Source organism: Barbus barbus (genome assembly GCF_936440315.1).
Source record: "Barbus barbus genome assembly, chromosome: 37".
NCBI classification, from domain to species: Eukaryota; Metazoa; Chordata; class Actinopteri; order Cypriniformes; family Cyprinidae; genus Barbus; species Barbus barbus.
This window is the reverse complement of record NC_136715.1, coordinates 28,022,136-28,039,957: the sequence shown is the minus strand read 5'-3', so window position 1 is coordinate 28,039,957 and position 17,822 is coordinate 28,022,136. Positions and strand designations below refer to the sequence as shown.

The following is a 17,822-nucleotide window of genomic DNA, read 5'->3' as shown; positions in this document are numbered from 1 at the left end:
TGCTGGACCTCATCCCTGTAGGCCGTCTCATCATTGCCGCTGATCAGGCCTACCACCGTGGTGTCATCTGCAAACTTGATTATGGAGTTAGAGCCATATACAGGTATGCAGTCGTGGGTGAAAAGGGAGTAGAGGATTGGGCTCAGCACACAGCCCTGTGGTATCCCAGTGTTTAGTGTTATTGATCCTAACAGACTGTGGTCTGTTGGTGAGAAAGTCCAGGGTCCAGTTACAGAGGGAGAGGCTGATGCCAAGATCAGTGTGGATGGGATCACTGTATTGAAGGCGGAACTGAAATCAATGAATAGCATCCTGACATATGTGTTGGTTCTGTCCAGGTGCGTCAGGGCAGACTGGAGCGCTGAGGCGATGGCATCCTCAGTCGACCTGTTGCATTTGTAGGCGAACTGGTATGGGTCCAGTGTTGGGGGCAAGCATGTTTTCAGGTGGGAAAGAACCAGCCTCTCAAAACACTTTGCAATAATGGGAATAAGAGCAACTGGTCGGAAGTCATTGAGGGCCACTGCACCAGCATGTTTTGGTACAGGTACAATGGTGGCTGTTTTGAAGCAGTTGGGAACAATGGCTTGGGCCAAAGAGAGGTTGAAAATGTTGGTGAAGACCTCAGCCAGCTGTTCTGCACAGGCCCAAAGCACTCGGCCAGGGATGCCATCAGGGCCGGCAGCTTTGTGTGAGTTCACCTTACGCAAGGTGGCACACACGTCACTGGTGGAAAGTGTGAGCGGCAGGTCGTCAGGTGTGAGCTCAGCTTTGATGGGTGGTTCTGTGTTTCCACGATCAAAGCAAGCATAAAAGTTGTTCAGTTCGTCAGGGAGGGTGGCATTGCTGTTTGGGGGTGTACTGTTTGCTGGTTTATAGTCTGTGAGGACATGGGTGCATGTCCACATTCGCCGAGGGTCATTGTTTTTAAATCTGTCCTCAATGAGCAGTTTGTAATTGTGTGTAGCTGATTGAATTCCCCTCTTCAGTTTGGACCTGGATAAGCTGTAAGCTTCACGGTCGCCAGATTTGAAGGCGGCGTCACGTGCCTTCAGCAGGAGCTGGACTTCCTTGTTCATGCAGAGTTTCTGATTGGGGTACAGTTTAATTACTTTATGGGTGGTTACCTTGTCAACACATCTGTTGATATGATGTAGAACAGAGCTGGTGTAGGTGTTAACGTCTGTGTGGGAGTCCAGTGTGGCCCGAGAAGCAAACAAATTCCAGTCTGTGTTCAGGAACTCCTGCTGTAGTGAAGAGTCTGCTTCTTCCAGCCAAACTTTAACAGTCCTCACAGTGGGTTTCATACGTTTGATGATGGGGGTGTATTTGGGTAGCAGAAACAGGGAGAGGTGATCAGATTGTCCAACGTGGGGGAGGGGAGTTTCTCTAAGCATCAGGGATGTTTGTATAAACATGATCAAGAGTGTTGTCTCCTCTTGTAGGACAAGCAACGTTTTGATGAAATTTGGGGAGAGTAGTTCTCAGACTGGCATGATTGAAATAACCAGCAATAATAAAAACTCCATCCGGATGTGTTGTTTGCAGCTTATTAACAACAGAAGATAGTTCTTTCATGGCTAGTTTAGATCCAGGGGTACATACACTGCAGCGATTATGGCAGTTGTAAATTCGTGGGGAAGATAAAAGGGTCTGCACTTGATAAAGATGTATTCAATAGCAGAACAGTGGGATTTAGTAATAATAGCATCGGAGCACCAGGATCTGTTTACATAGACGCAAACACCCCCACCTTTGCTTTTACCGGAGTCCACAGCCATTCTATCAGCCCTGTAGATGTTGCGCCCCTCAGGGTGCAGGTTCAGAGGAAGGCAGAGGCATACAATACACATAGCTGTTCTGTCATAATCGACAAGAGCGAATCAAATAATAGGAGACAAACGGGCTGATAAGGTCAGAGCAGTGAGATGTCCCGCTTGTCCCTAGACACGGTTCTAATAACTTTTACCGGAGAAGATTTTGCTGCTTCATTTCAGAAGATTAACTTCTCTCTTCTATTTTCTTTGTAACTGGAGAATGTGGCGACACACAGCTGGGGTTACGCCGCCGCTGTACTCAGACAGCACACCAGTAGCGCCTCATTGGACAAAAACACACACAATTATTTCAAAACACACGGTTTTGCCGAGTTACCTCGTAAACGTACTTTTGTGAAATAAAGGAAAACTGCCGCTTTCTCAAGACTGCATCGCAAAATGAACTGAAATTCTGCATATAGGCTAATAGTTGCAGTTTTCTTTCTTTCGTTTCGTTAATTCATTAATTATTTAGAAAAATATATTTAGCATATGGGCCTGTTTCTTTTATATATAATAGCTTATGTTTTTCTCCATTCGCAGAAGCGCTGCAGGAGCGTGAATCCTCACCTTCATGTTGTTTATGCTGCTTTTTGCGTGAATAAAATGAATCCCTGGAAAACAAATTTAGGTGTTTGTAATGGGTCAAGCCACCTATCAATTTAAATTTAATTTAATTGTAATTTAACATAATCTTGTCGGTTAACGGTTAATATGGCTTAACGACCGTCGGTTAGGAGAAATAAAATATTCATATTTCCTATAAACGTTAATCAGAAAAATTATAATACAACTGTTTATGATCATTGCTTGATTAGCAACAGTGGCCTATCTACATCTAGTCTATAACAAAATACACACAAAAAAAAAGAAAATCATGACACTTAATAAAAATTATTTTAGGCCTATACAATTTAATAATAGGCTGTTTTGTTTCAAATGGATGAAGAACAGCTAGCCTAGGCTATAATTTACGCAATAGGATAAATTATGTATGGAAACAGCTCAAGGGCATTTTTATTTTTGCGATACACCAAAACTTATGTGACAATTCATTTTTTTAGGGATGACATCATGACGCACACCATTTTATTTATGGGTAAAAGGACAGTTGGATGGAAACAGGCTGTAGGCAGCAAATTTCACAAAGTTTTTTTTTACGCATATCTCTTTGTCGATAACAAAACAGCACAAAATCTGGATGGAAACTTGATTACTGATAGAAATCAAAGAACAAAAGAAAAAGAGATCACTCGACTACTCTAGTCACTGATTAACTTTTGTAGCTGAATAAAGATTAATCTGTTTAGATTATGCATATACAATTTATAGTTAGTGAAGATTGTTTAAACATCACTTAAATTAAAAGTTGTTATATTTCAGAGCCTAATAAATGTTTAAAATAATGGCTTCCAGTTATACTGTAATTTTGAATGGCTATAATTAATAGGTAAAATTGAGGGAAAATGCATTTAATAGAGACACCAGTAGCAGGACAAATTAAAAACATTGTAAATATGTTTAGTCGTAGTAATAACTGGCTGTTTTTGCAAAAAGAGTTTAATCTAAAAATGCACAAAGTCTCCTGTGAGGGCTAAGTTTAGGTGTAGAGTTGGTGTAGGGCAATAGCACACACAGTTTGTTCAGTATAAAAACCATTACGCCTATGGAGAGTCCCCATAAACCACAAAAACCAACATGTGTGTGTGTGTGTGTGTGTGTGTGTGTGTGTGTTGATGAAGATGGGCCTGGTGTGTGGATTCATTGGATAAGTTGATCTCATTCACGAGTGTGAGGTGGAATTCAGGACCAGCTGGTTTTGTTAGTTTTATCTGCCCGATCAGAGCAGCTTTTTTCTCACAGTTGCAGAGTTATTTCTCACAATTGCCCAAGGATCGTCCACTGGGGGTCTGTAGCGGTAGTGCAGGGTCCACCAATTAATGTTTGATAACATATAATTTTTTGTTAACTTAAAACGTAGGTAAAAAAAAAGTCAATTTTAAATAAGCACTCTGAAATGAAAGCGAGAGCACCCTCACACCGTGTCTACAGAGCGACTGCTGCAGATCATGTGTACTCTGTCAGAACATCATACATAGAGCGAGGCAGCGGTTTACGGTTAGACAGCTTCACTGATTATAATGAGCTCTACATTGTGTTGTTGCATCCCGCCGCTCGAGTCAGGAGCAAACGTGTCCGTTAATACTGTAATGATATAATATTACTAATGAAACAAACGATCCATTGCAGTTTTGAGTTCTATCTCCAATAACATGAATTGTTCCTATTTGCGGTGATGAGAAATGTAGCCAATCACAGGCATGTTTTCAACAATACAACGCAAGTAAGATATGCATTATGCATGTACACAACTTTATTGATTTTAAAGGAGCGTTGTGAGATTGCGAACGGAGATGAGTGACAGCTGTTTAGTGATTGTCAAGTGAGCGGTCTTTCACACTGTCAAGGCTATATGGCTATAATCCGTTACATAAAAGTATTGTTTTTCATGCTGCTAAGAGAACTGACGGCCAATTACACACAGCAACATTTTGGAAATGACTCGCACGTAAATGCATGAAAAATATGGCTTATATATTAAATATGGCTCTATACTACACTAATAGATTACTAGAAAAATATTCCTATCAATATATATATATATATATATATATATATATATATATATTTAAATTCCATTCCAATTATTTGTAAAAGTAATGCATGGTGAATAATCTTAAATGTCTCAGTGTACATTGCTATTCTTGTTATGGTGGAGCCATGATTACATCTGCACTTTATTAGAAAACCCTCACTCATTTCAGAAACTCAGTGATTTGACTCTTAACTCTCCATCTCACAGTAAAATTAAACTGCAAACAACCAATGAATTGTTTTTTTTTTTTTCTCCATATTTTTATGATGCATAAATCTCAGTTTTAACAATAAAATGTAATATACAGGCAGTGATGCATGTGCAACAATAACTGTGTGCATAGTTCTGATCTACGGTCTTAACAGTATGCATCACATAAATAATTCTTAATCATAATATGGATAGTTTCTATTAATATTGAAGTCTGTAGCTCTGCTTGACACATTTTGAATCAGGGGTCCTTGCTCTGAGAAGCGCCGGTGTAGATGGTTTGATTATAACAGGAGTTTAGGTGAGAGAGCAGAACTAAAGTGAAGGACAGCTCCGGTGATTTATAAAGGGAGCGTAGAGTTTATTCACAATCTGAATATCATGTGGAACAATGTGATGCTGGCCGTTGAGTCAAACACTAGACTTCATATGCATGCAAAAGTTGTTTTCTCAGTTCTGATCCCTGAAAGCTGTGGTGTCAAACCTGTTCCTGTGGAGTTCAGCTTGAAGCCTAACTAAACACCTGGAGCAGCTCCTCGAGCTCTTAGACGCACTAGAAGCGTGTTTGAGCTCCACTCTGCAGGACTGCCCTGCTTTAAAGCTTTCATTTAACAAGAACAGATTGAGACTGGAGGTTTGAACACATTCACTCAAACTGTTATGTTGTTCTTTGTCTGCTCACAGGTGAGAAGAAGTTCTCGTGTCCAGAGTGTCCCAAACGCTTCATGCGCAGCGACCACTTGTCCAAGCACATCAAGACACACTTGAATAAGAAGAGCTCTGGTGTGGTGAGCAGCACAGATAACGGCGTGAGCCCCGACGCCGCAGCTGATCAGCAGACTCTGGTTCCTATGGACCCGCAGTTAGCGTCCAGCGGCATCAGCGTGCTGCAGGTCACAGATCTGCACTCCATTAATCTCAGCAGCAATGGCTATTAATGCAGTGTGCTGTCTGGAGAGATGCATTGAGACGGCTCCGGGACGGAGAGCTGTGAAAGGTGTTGGTTTACCTCGTCGTCCTCCTCTTTATGCATCTCTTCCTTGTATATTCTCAGCTGTCTTTTTCCGATTCCCTGAACTGAAACTGTGACGCGGTCACCTAAACATCACTCAGCGGTCCACTTGATGTCAAGAAATGGGGGATACTGGGTTAAAACAGAACGACACCAAAAGAAAGATGGGAAAAAAAAACTGTGTGAAAGTGAAATCGTTGTCTTCTTTTTAATAGTTTACTCACAAGCCATCATGCTTTCATGTATTAATCACAGTAAATAAGATTAAACAAAAAGATGTGATGCTTTTTGTACATAAGTTATATTTTTTCTAAGTATGGAAAACTGCAAATTCTGAAATGACCTTTGTTTTGTGAACGTATGAATTACGCAGTCTTAAATGTCACCATTTTTATATTACGTAGATCTTCCGTAACATTTTGTATTGCTTTAGTTCTTTGTCTTGGTGTACAAAACACATTTAAGTTACAGTAAATACATCCGGGCGCTTAATGCTAACTGTCCCGCTTTTCTTGGTCGCTGTGGTCTTACTGTTTCGTTTCTAGGGAAAATGTAAACCAGTTCAAATACAGATGCCTTAAAGCCTTTATATAGAGAGGGCTCTTTTATGAACTTGAGTTCAAACCAAAGCTCTACACTTTCCTTTACATGTTAACTCAGGTGAATGTTACTCTTCTGGTGTTAAGCATTCATAACTATTAAATTAAGATGAACTTCAGAAAGACTCCTAGTAGTTATTTATGCTTTTCACTGTTTAAGGTGACGTCTCTTATGTCTATGAACTTGTCTGCACATAAGATTGTCGTTTTGCAAACCATGAGCAGCACCACTATATAAATCTCTTATTCTTCACACCATTAGCGTTCACATGCATGGATTCAGGTCAGATATAAACGGCTGCTGTGCTCTGAATTTAAGGCCAGAAACTACAGGTAAATACAGGAAGTGTCCTTATTAAACACGACGAGTTGCTCATTATTACCCACGATGTAACTGGTTACTCCGACATTAAGAGTGTGTTTACATGACAGCAATGTACTAAAAACAGAGGTTTATCCTTTGCTTTTTTTAAATGTTTTGCATACAAATGACAATAGGGTTGTGCCGATAGACGATAGTGTCGTGTAGCTGATATCTTTTTCGATAGTCAAGACGATATTAGGCTTCTTCTCCTCTTAATGGTTAAAACTAGTATTATTATTATTAGACGGCCTATTATTATTGGGCTAGTATTATCAAATTGCCCCGCTATTTCACCTCACACATGCACGCAAATGAGGATTAGGCTTCTCCTCATTGAAAATGTTTTAAAAATGGACTCTAAAACAAAGCCCACATCAATTTTACTTTGATTTGATTTTATGATAACTTGTCTTGAACAATCTTCTTGAACAGCTATGAGCTATGAATGAACATGACAAAACTGCACCGTTTTTGATTTTCTACTTTTGATTTTCACCTTGACTGATTTTTATACTGATAAGTTCTGGGACAAACATGTCACAGTAGATGTAGGCTATGATTGCAGAATCCAAATATGAACTAGCTATTTTAAATATTTTGATATTTAACGTGTTCGTTTTCAGTATGTTTGAAAGTATATTATTTGGGTTATTGGTGCTTCCAGGCTCTCGATCTCTCTCTCTCACGCATGCACGGTTTAAAATCACCAAATAGTAATGAAATAGCATATGACAAGTACAGAGAGTCTCTCTCTTGCCCCTACCCACCCATGCACAATAATATCGTGTATCGGAGATCTCACATGCTGGCGATATGACGATATGAAAAATGACAATATCGCCCAACACTAAATGACAACATTGACAAAATGATTCCTATTCACACAGATTTGTGAAATGTCTTAAGGCACTGTATTATTCATCTGAAGCCAGTAGTTGATGTCTCTTTGTAGAGAAACTCTACGCGACCGCACACATGTACACATTTCTACAGACTGAACACGTAATACACATGCGTGTGATGTTGCTGTTTTTACCCTTTTGCCTTTTTGTAGATTACACGATGATCATGGTACTGTCTTCAAAAACCCCTTTTCAGAAGTTGCATTTTGAACAGCCAAAACACACTAAGATTAGAGTTGTGTAAACACCCCCTCAAACTAATTAACTTTAACGTTTTTTTTTGTTAGCTTGTTTTTTGCCCCCTAATAAAAAAATCAGCTATTTATTTTGACTATATGGTATATTGAACATGCAGACGCAGGCTTTGAGAATGTGTTGTGGGGCGTTTAGTGCTTCTGCTGTGAAAGCTTCTGCTGTTGGCCAGTTCACCTCAAACTCCATCACTCTGAACATAGGAGCCCCACAGGGCTGTGTCCTGAGTCCCCTGCTTTACTCTCTCTACACGCATGACTGCGTGTCCTCGCACAGCTCCACATCTATTATCAAATTTGCTGACGATACTGTGGTTCTGGGCCTCATCTCCAACAACGATGAGACCGCATACTTGGATGAGGTAGAGAGACTCACATCATGGTGCCAGGACAACTGTCTCTCTCTGAATGTGAGAGAAACTAAAGAGCTGATCATGGACTTTAGGAAGAGACAGCAGCAGCCCTACACTCCTCTTATGATCAGTGGGACCCCTGTGGAGAGGGTGAGTAGCTTCAAGTACCTCGGTGTAAACATCTCCGAGAACCTGACTTGGACTACACACATCCAAACACAGGTTAAGAAAGCCAGGCAAAGACTGTACCATCTGCGACAGCTGAGGAAATCCAGGGTCTCACCAGCAATCCTGAAAACTTTCTATTCAGGGACCATAGAAAGTGTATTGACTCAGTGCATCTCAGTGTGGTATGGAAACAGCTCCAATCAGGACTGCAAAGCACTACAGAGAGTTGTGCGCTTAGCTGAGCGCATCTCAGGGTCTGCTCTCCCCTCTCTGCAGGACATCTACCTCAAACGCTGCAAAAATAGAGCTGTCAAAATCATCAAGGACTCTAATCACCCTGGTAACCATCTATTCACTTTGCTTCCATCTGGTAAGCGCTTCCGTAGCCTGATGGCAAAAACTGAGAGACTTAGGAGGAGCTTCTTCCCCCAGGCCATCAGGCTCCTAAACTCTAACTCTGTGTCATAACATCACTTGACTCCATGTAAATATCACCATATCAATAAGCTATTCATAATTTCTCTACCTCATATTGCTGCTATTTAAATACCCTGTACAACTTTTTGCACATTCCTTTTTATTACTAAGTCAACAACATACTGACCTGCACATTTATATTTATATTTTTTAATCTTTTATTTTATAATTTTTTTCTACTTTTCTTTTTCTTAATATCTGTATTCTATATAATTGCACTGTCCTTGGAGCGGACCTGACCTACATTTCACTGCTGGTTATACTCTGTATAATTGTGTATGTGACAAATAAAAATCTTGAATCTTGAAGCTATTCAAGTTGAAATGAGTGAAATGCCACTAGAAGTGAGAAAGCAACAAATATCTATGGATTATTGGGTATCATTGAAAGGACATATGGATATACACCCAACTAAGTCTATGTTTCATGAATTGGGAACATACCCAAGACAACATCAAAAGCATAGGATGGTAGTGTTGCTTTCGTCGACGAAAATAATGACTAAATATCGTCGTCAACGAACCTTTATCACGTGACGAAAACGAGATGAGACGCAGCGTAAATGCTGCTCATCAAAGTTAATTTAGAAAAACGTTTGCGGCAAGCTGATCATAGACTATGTTTGATCAATTTAACCTTCTCAAATCAATCTATAGATATACGAAAACAGTTCAAGCATATCAGTGTTTAAAAGTTAAACCTAGATAAATGTGCGCTGTATCCAGTAGTTTGTGCGGAGAGTGGAAGCTAAAGCTCAGGACATGGAGGCACCGGCGCAATCACTTGCATTTTATTCAATGGAAACAGCGTACGCTGCAATTTTTGCTCATAAGAGTAATACGTCATTCGTAAGCATGATTAAATCATTCAGTGTGGCATATCATCAGCTGCTAAATTCAAATCTGCGTTCGCTGACTGGTGCTGAGCCAGAGACAGACGTGTTTTTACAGTACTGCGCATTATAACCAACATGATGCTGTTGAGCTTATGAATGCAATGACCAATCAGAGGTGTTCAGATGAGCCATCACCAAAATGCCTGTGTTTTCTTCATTCGCTCTGACTGAATACCTCTTTCTGACGAATTCTCTCGGCAGAAACAACAAAGTGCAAATGTGTATGAATCTGTAAGTAAGATATTCATTTCATAGTGTATGAATGATATTTCACTTAGTGTAAGATATTCATTAGAATAGCTTCAGTGATTTTAATGGGAGTTTTTGAGAGTGCTTGAACTAGACTGTCAGTAAAAATGTTCTTTGTGTAGCATCTGCTTATGATCCTTGATGGTCGTTGGGACTTCATGTCCTAAGAGATCCTTTTAGCCTTTTTACATTTGCATATAATTCACAGCCTGGCCCCACATTCTACATTTATATGGGTGCTTAATTGCCAGTGGCTGCCCCCCCCCCCCCCCCCCCCCCCACACACACACTGTCAAAAAGATGCTAAACAGATCGACTATCTGTTCTCTCCATCGGACTTCAAACACATTCCGAGAGAACTAAATGACCCTCGGTACCAGGCCTGGCTGACCAGTGGACTACCCCCACGATTACAACACACATAACACACACGCATAGAAACATTTTCTTTATTTAGACCATAATTAATCAGTTACAAATGTATCTGGTATATGCACGTGTTGTTTGTATGTTTCCTTATTATATTAGCCTAGTGTCTACACATATTCAGGTGTATGAATGTATCTCTGGTTTAATACCTTTTAGATGTCTCTTTCTTGATATCAAAATGATCTGCTCTTTATTCCTCAAACAATGATGTGCACTATGTGATCGTGAAATGCATCATACTATTTTTACGGTAATGTGGGAAAAATTACACCACGTCTCCAGATCAGTCATAAAACATGCAAATGAGGTGTCAAGGGGGACAAAGAAAGACTTTCCCACTGAAACTATGTGCCTTGTTATTGGTCAAACTAACCAAAATAGGTGTTACAGGAAAGCGAATAAAGTTTGCCCTTAGGCAGAGATGTACGGTAATAAATCTATTGCACAGTCATAGGGACGATGCGGAGGTAGAGAAGCAGCTCGTGACATTAACCTTATTAGGAGACCAAGTGCACGCAACAAGTAGAATGACATGGCAAAACAGACAAGCACTCAATTGGCTTTTAGCAGACAAAGGAGGAGTTTGTGTAATGTTTGGATATCAATGTTGTACTTTTATACCAAATAATACTGCACCTGGGGGGCTTTTAGTGAAGTTATGATTAAAATTAAAAAATTAAGACCTGAAGTTACAGCAAATGCCGGAAGAGACAAACAAATTTGGGATTGGTTTGATCTGAAATTTGGAGCATGGGGAGCATGGTTTGCTAAACTGGGAATGTTTTTGGGAGTTGCCATATTAATAGGAGGATTATTATTATTATTTGGCTGTGTATTATCCATATTAAGAACATTAATCGTTAATGCTACAGTTAAGCAAATGGAAGTGATAAAAGTCCCAAATAATAGACAAATGATTCCAGAAAAGAACCTGGATGAATATTATGAAGGATGGCTGAACGAACTAAACTTAAATGAGCAAACTTTGGATGAAAGTTCCAGTGACTCTGATGAAGATGAAGAAGAGGTATAAAGATGAACCATACCCTGGGTGTAAGTGCTAGTCTAACCTCTGCCCAAGGGTGGCCCTCTACGATGCGAAAGGGTCTGGGCTGAAGATCAACTATGATATTTTTGTGATGCTGCAATGTTTATGTTTTGATGTTTAATTCTATTGACTTTTATACATAACTATGACAACCATAGGCAAGTGCTGAACCAATTACAGTCTACTAACTCTCAGTAGGCTAGGTTTAGGGTTAGTAGAATAAGTTGACATATACTTGTAAAGTTTCTGATAGTCAGTATGTTGTATGTTGTGGATCCATCAAAATAAAGTGTTAGCAGATATTAAGCAGACAGTCTACTAATACTCTAATGACTGCTAGTTGACATGGAGTTGCAAAGTTGCTTACTGTTAGTAGAATGTCTAAAGTGGACTATCACAATAAAGTGTTACCGCAACACCTTGATTTTCACAGTGTGGCAGAAAGTCTATGGGATCAAATTCCCGCCAAATGTATTGCAGTCATGGATAAAAATTAGGGCCGGGACTCGATTAAAAAAATTAATCTAATTAATTAGAGGCTTTGTAATTAATTAATCGAAATTAATCGCATTTTAATAGCATATAAATATTTGACCTGATGAGTAACAGTGAGAAGTAAGTTTTTTTATATGGATTTTTAAATTTCCCATCCACAGGGCCAACCAAAGCGGTCTCATCAGCTTCTTTGTCCATGTTCACTGTGGTTTGTTTTTGGCTGTTTCTCAATATGCGTTCTTCAGCAATCTTGCGTCCTTGTGTTCTCGTTCTACGTCATCATTAACCGTCGAAGTTCAGTTCCAATTCTCAAGAACGCAAGTACAGAGAATGCATGAAAGTGCCCGGATATGTTCTTGAAACTGAGGATGCATCGAGTGCAGACTTGAGAGAATCGAGCCATTAGAAATCCCAGAAAACGCTGTGGGTGGCCGGTGTACGGAAGCCTGTAAGCTTTAAAGTCGCTCTCACAAATACTTAACGGCTCTTCAAGTTGAAAGTAAACATTTATCGTTTTGTTTTGGTTAATTTTAATAAAGTTATAAGACCCGGAGAAAGTCTGCATTTTTATTGGCATATTAAAATGAATCTTAACAGTAAAATATATAACGCTGTAAAATAAAACAATACAATTATATGAAAGTAATATCTATAATAGTATGAAATGTTTTAATAAGTTATGACATTTTGTAATATTTATTGTTCATTGGCCGTTTCTTATGCTGAGACTATGCGGTCAGTTAAGCAGGAACGCAGTACATCTCAGTTCTCATAAGTGTGCGTTCTGTGTTCTCGCGTCCTTCCCAGTTCGTTCTTCCAAGGAAGCTTGGCAAGACCGGTCTCCACGAGAACGCAAGTCCGTTCTTTGCGCTAGTTGGTGCTTCAGTATAATCGGTCCGCCGAAATTCATCCAGTGAGAAACGTTCCGCGGTGCAAAAATAAGTGCGATTAAAATGCGTTAAAAAAATTTCACGCGTTATTTTTGTGTAATTAATTAATCTAAATTAACGCGTTAAAGTCCCGGCCCTAATAAAAACAAAACAAAAAACAAGCGTGAGACCAAAATTTAAAAACGCAAGAAAAAATATATTGCACAAAATTTAAAAATGAAAGCAAAGTTTTCAGAATAGCAAACAATGGTCACGGATCTAAAAATAATAAGCGTAAATCAAAAATTTAATGTCGCATTTAAAAAAATATATATAAAGCATGAATCAAAACTTTAAACATATTCTCCCTTTGCCAACTTGTTTTTTGGATATTGGATATGGTTTAGGGTTAGTAGAATAAGTTGTTTTGTTTTTTTGGATATTGTAAAAGTGCCTGCCCTTTAAATCCTTGTCTTACATTTCCTGCCAATTTTCATTCATGTGTTCTTTAATTCTTCTTTTTATTTCTACTTTACTCAGTGGAATTTGTACCTCAACGTTCATATGTTTCATTGCTTATTTAGTCAATTTATCGACTATTTCATTTCCTTGTACTCCTACATATGCAGGTACCCATAGGAACCTCAAGACTATACCAATTTCCTGAATCCTAAACAGATTTAAAAGTACTTCATAGATTAAATCCTTTCTTGATGTTGATTGTTCACTTATTATACTATTTTAAGCTGACAAGGAATCTGAACAAATGACTACCCTTTAAGACTTAACCTCCACCCATTGAATAGCAAACACGAGCTGATGGCAGCGAACCCTTATGACGTCATCAAATTGCGCGGCGCAAGTGTAATGTACAGATTTTTACTGGGGATTGCATTATATCCCCAGTGAAGACCTCGACTTAAATACAATAAAAATAAAAGAAAATAACAAAAAATATAATAAAATACCTAACTACATAATACTATTGTTGTTAGAAATTGCAACAATATGAAAATAGAAATATAATACATTTAAAATTTTAATTAAAACAATAAGTAAACAAATAAACAATAACCATATGTTACAAAGTAAGGTTGATCTAATTAATGCATGCAGCCTAACCATCCTTTAACGGATTTGAATAATAGAAGTGTATTAGTGTGTTATGTGTAAGCCAGGTTAAAGAAATGTGTCTTTAATCTAGATTTAAACTGACAGAGTGTGTCTGCCTCCCGAACAGTGTTAGGTAGATTGTTTCAGAGTTTGGGTGATAAATAGGAAAAGGATCTGCCGCCTGCAGTCAATTTTGATATTCTAGATATTATCAAACGGCCAGAGTTTTGAGAACGCAGCGGACGTGGAGGACTATTATGTGATAAGAGCTCGCTCAAGTACATTAAGAGCTAAGCCATTCAGGGCTTTATAAGTAATTAACAAGATTTTAAAATCTATACGATATTTGATAGGGAGCCAGTGCAGTGTTGACAGAACCGGGCTAATATGTTCATACTTCCTGGTTCTAGTAAGAACTTTAGCTGCTGCATTTTGAACCAACTGTAGTTTGTTGATCAAGCGTGAAGAACAACCACCCAATAAAGCATTACAATAGTCTAACCTTGAGGTCATAAACGCATGAATTAGTATTTCTGCATTTGATGTTGAGAGCATAGGTCGCAATTTAATATGTTTATGAGATGGAAAAACGCAGTTTTACAGATGCTAGAAATGTGGCTTTCAAATGAAAGACTGCTATCAAACAGCACACCTAGGATCCTAACTGATGAAGAAGAATTGACAGAGCAGCCGTCAAGTGTTTTCTAGGATATTACATGTGGGGTTTTTAGGTCTGATAATTAACACCTCTGTTTTTTCAGAATTTAGCAGTAAGAAGTTACTCATCATCCAGCATTTTTTTTATATATATCGACTATGCATTCCATTAGTTTCTCAGTTTGGTGTGTTTCACCAGGCCGTGAAGAAATATAGAGCTGAGTATCATCACCATAACTGAAAGCTAACACCATGTCTCCTGATAATATCTCCTAAGGGTAACATGTAAAGCGTGAAAAGTAATGGCCCTAGTACTGAGCCTTGAGGTACTCCATACTGCACTTATCAATATGATACCTCTTCATTCACTGCTATGAACTGATGGCGGTCAGAAAAGTATGATTTGAACCATGCTAAGGCACTTCCACTAATGCCAACAAAGTGTTCTAGTCAATTTAAAAGAATGTTGTGGTCGATAGTGTCGAACGCAGCCCTAAGATCCAGTAGAACTAATAAAGAGATACAACCATGATCAGATGATAGAAGCAGGTCATTTGTAACTCTAATGAGAGCAGTCTCAGTACTATGATACGGTCTAAATCCTGACTGGAATTCCTCACAGATACCATTTTTCTCTAAGAAGGAATATAATTGTGACGAGCATGCAGATGAGCTTCCCTGAGACGGTTTCTGACAGCTTGTGCAGAAATATTTGGTTATGCAAACCGAAGCAGCTGTCCGGGTGGCTGGTCTCAGACGATCTTGGAGGTGTAGATGAATGAATGAATGATATAGCGCCTTATTGTGTATTGCTGTACACCCAAAGCGCTTTACAATCATGTGGGGGGTCTCTCCTCAACCACCACCAGTGTGCAGCATCCACTTGGATGATGCGACGGCAGCCGCAGCACAACGGCGCCAGTGCGCTCACCACACACCAGCTACAGGTGGAGAGGAGAGAGTGATAGAGCCAATCAAGTGGATGGGGATTATTAGGAGGTCATGATAGACAAGGGCCAGTAAAGGGAATTTGGCCAGGACACCGGGGTTACACCCCTACTCTTTACGAGAAGTGCCATGGGATTTTTAATGACCACAGAGAGTCAGGACCTCGGTTTAACGTCTCATCCGAAAGACAGTGCTTTTTTTTTTTTTTGACAGCATAGTGTCCCCGTCACTATACCGGGGCGTTAGGACCCACACAGACCACAGGGTGAGCACCCCCTGCTGGCCTCACTAACACCTCTTCCAACAGCAACCTAGTTTTCACCGGAGGTCTCCCATCCATGTACTGACCAGGCTCAACCCTGCTTAGCTTCAGTGGGCAACCGGTCTTGGGCTGCAGGTTGATATGGCTGTGGCTGAAGATGCTGGATGTGGAGGTCCTGGGATGGTGTGGTTACATGTGGTCTGCGGTTGTGAGGCCGGTTGGATGTACTGCCAAATTCTCTGAAACGCCTTTGGAGACGACTTATGGTAGAGAAATGAACATTCAATTCACGGGCAACAGCTCTGGTGGACATTCCTGCAGTCAGCATGCCAATTGCATGCTCCCTCAAAACTTGCGACATCTGTGGCATTGTGCTGTGTGATAAAACTGCACATTTTAGAGTGGCTTTTTATTGTGGCCTGCCTAAGGCACACCTGTGCAGTAATCATTCTGTCTAATCAGCATCTTGACATGCCACACCTCTGAGGTGGATGGATTATCTCTGAAAAGAAGTGCTCAGATTTAGACAGATTTGTGAACAATATTTGAGAGAAATAGGCCTTTTGTGTACATAGAAAAAGTCTTAGATCTTTGAGTTCAGCTCATGAAAAATGGGGCAAAAACAAAAGTGCTGCGTTTATAATTTTGTTCAGTGTATTTAGCTATGTAAATAAACACAATATGCAAATAAATTGTGTATGTCAAATCCACATGGCCTCTGTAGCTGTCTCCTCTGTAACACTATCGTTTTCATTAATCAGTAGTCAAATCTAGCCTAGTCAATGCAAAAACATTACATTCATTCAAAATTAATTCACCAATTTACTAATTTAACGGCTAATTTAACGTTAATGGATCGCCAGGTAGGCAAACAGTAGTGACAGACAGACACATATAACGGTGTCCTGTATGGAAAGTTGTTACTCCAGCTGACAGTTATCCATTTTCACCTGTACAAGTGAACGCTGAGCATCAGCAGTTAATGAGGTGCACTGGAGTGACGTCACTGCCCCTCTTCGACTGATTGGCTAGAGGAGGAACTGTCAATCAAGAACTAGTGGACCAATGATGACCCTTGAGCCCGCGCTGATTTACATGAAACTCTAACCACAACATTTGAAAAAGCAAGTGCAGAATGTGGAAACAAGAGCGAAGGGAAACAGAACACAGAAATAAACAAAAAATTAAAATATGAGCAGAAAATGTCTGAGAGCACAAAAAAAACTGAGAAATAGTATTTTCCCCCCATACAGCAAAACATGGGATAATGTGGCATAATGAACTAAGATGATAAAGAGCAAACTCAATATGCTCCTCATCATTAAATATACATAACTAATGTACAGGCAGGTGAGCCAGAATAAACGCAACACGCAAAGTTTCACGTTAAGCATTTTTCCAAATAGAATAAACGGTCTACAGCTCTTTTATATCATTGTCTTTGTCCATTAAGCTATATTATGTGTTTTATTTAAAATTATTTTCTATGGGAGGAAAACGTTTAACGTACAGTTTAATGCATTGTGTCCTTTTAATATCACTTAATGCATTTCATAATGCACGTTCACATCTGCTAGTCTGTAACTTTGTGTCAACAAGACTTATAGGCTAATGAATTGTCTTTATCATCTTAGTCAAAGACTACAGAATACCCTTGCCCTTGAAGTCCCTTATTATTATTATTATTATATTAAATTTAGTCCATTATGCCACATTAAGCGTTTTGCTATATGGGAGGACAAGTTTGCATATTGTGTTCATGGCCGTCTGCTTGCCTTGTAGTACATTTAATAATAACTATACATCAAATTTTATCTCTTAATTGCGCTTAATGTATCTTAATTAGTGCTGTCAATCGATTAAAAAATTTAATGACGTTAATTTGTCACATCACACACTCTGGAGCAGGGAAATACGTAGGAACTTCTTTCTAACATAGACTTTTAATAACAAACTTAGGAATTGCTGGAGATACAGATACACATGAAATAACGATCAGACCGGACACAGAAGCAGGGAAACACAGGGCTTATAAAGGACAGACTAAA

At 39.3% G+C, this 17,822-nt stretch overlaps 1 pseudogene across 1 annotated transcript in view; it reads left to right on the top strand.

Moving 5' to 3' along the window:
- LOC306856704 (transcription factor Sp1-like) overlaps positions 1-6,417 on the top strand; it is a 31,309-nt pseudogene extending 24,892 nt beyond the window's left edge. Inside the window, exon 6 of the transcript XR_013785905.1 lies at positions 5,368-6,417. The product of XR_013785905.1 is annotated as a transcription factor Sp1-like (transcript). The remainder of the gene's footprint in view (positions 1-5,367) is intronic.
- The last annotated feature ends 11,405 nt before the right edge of the window (positions 6,418-17,822 follow it).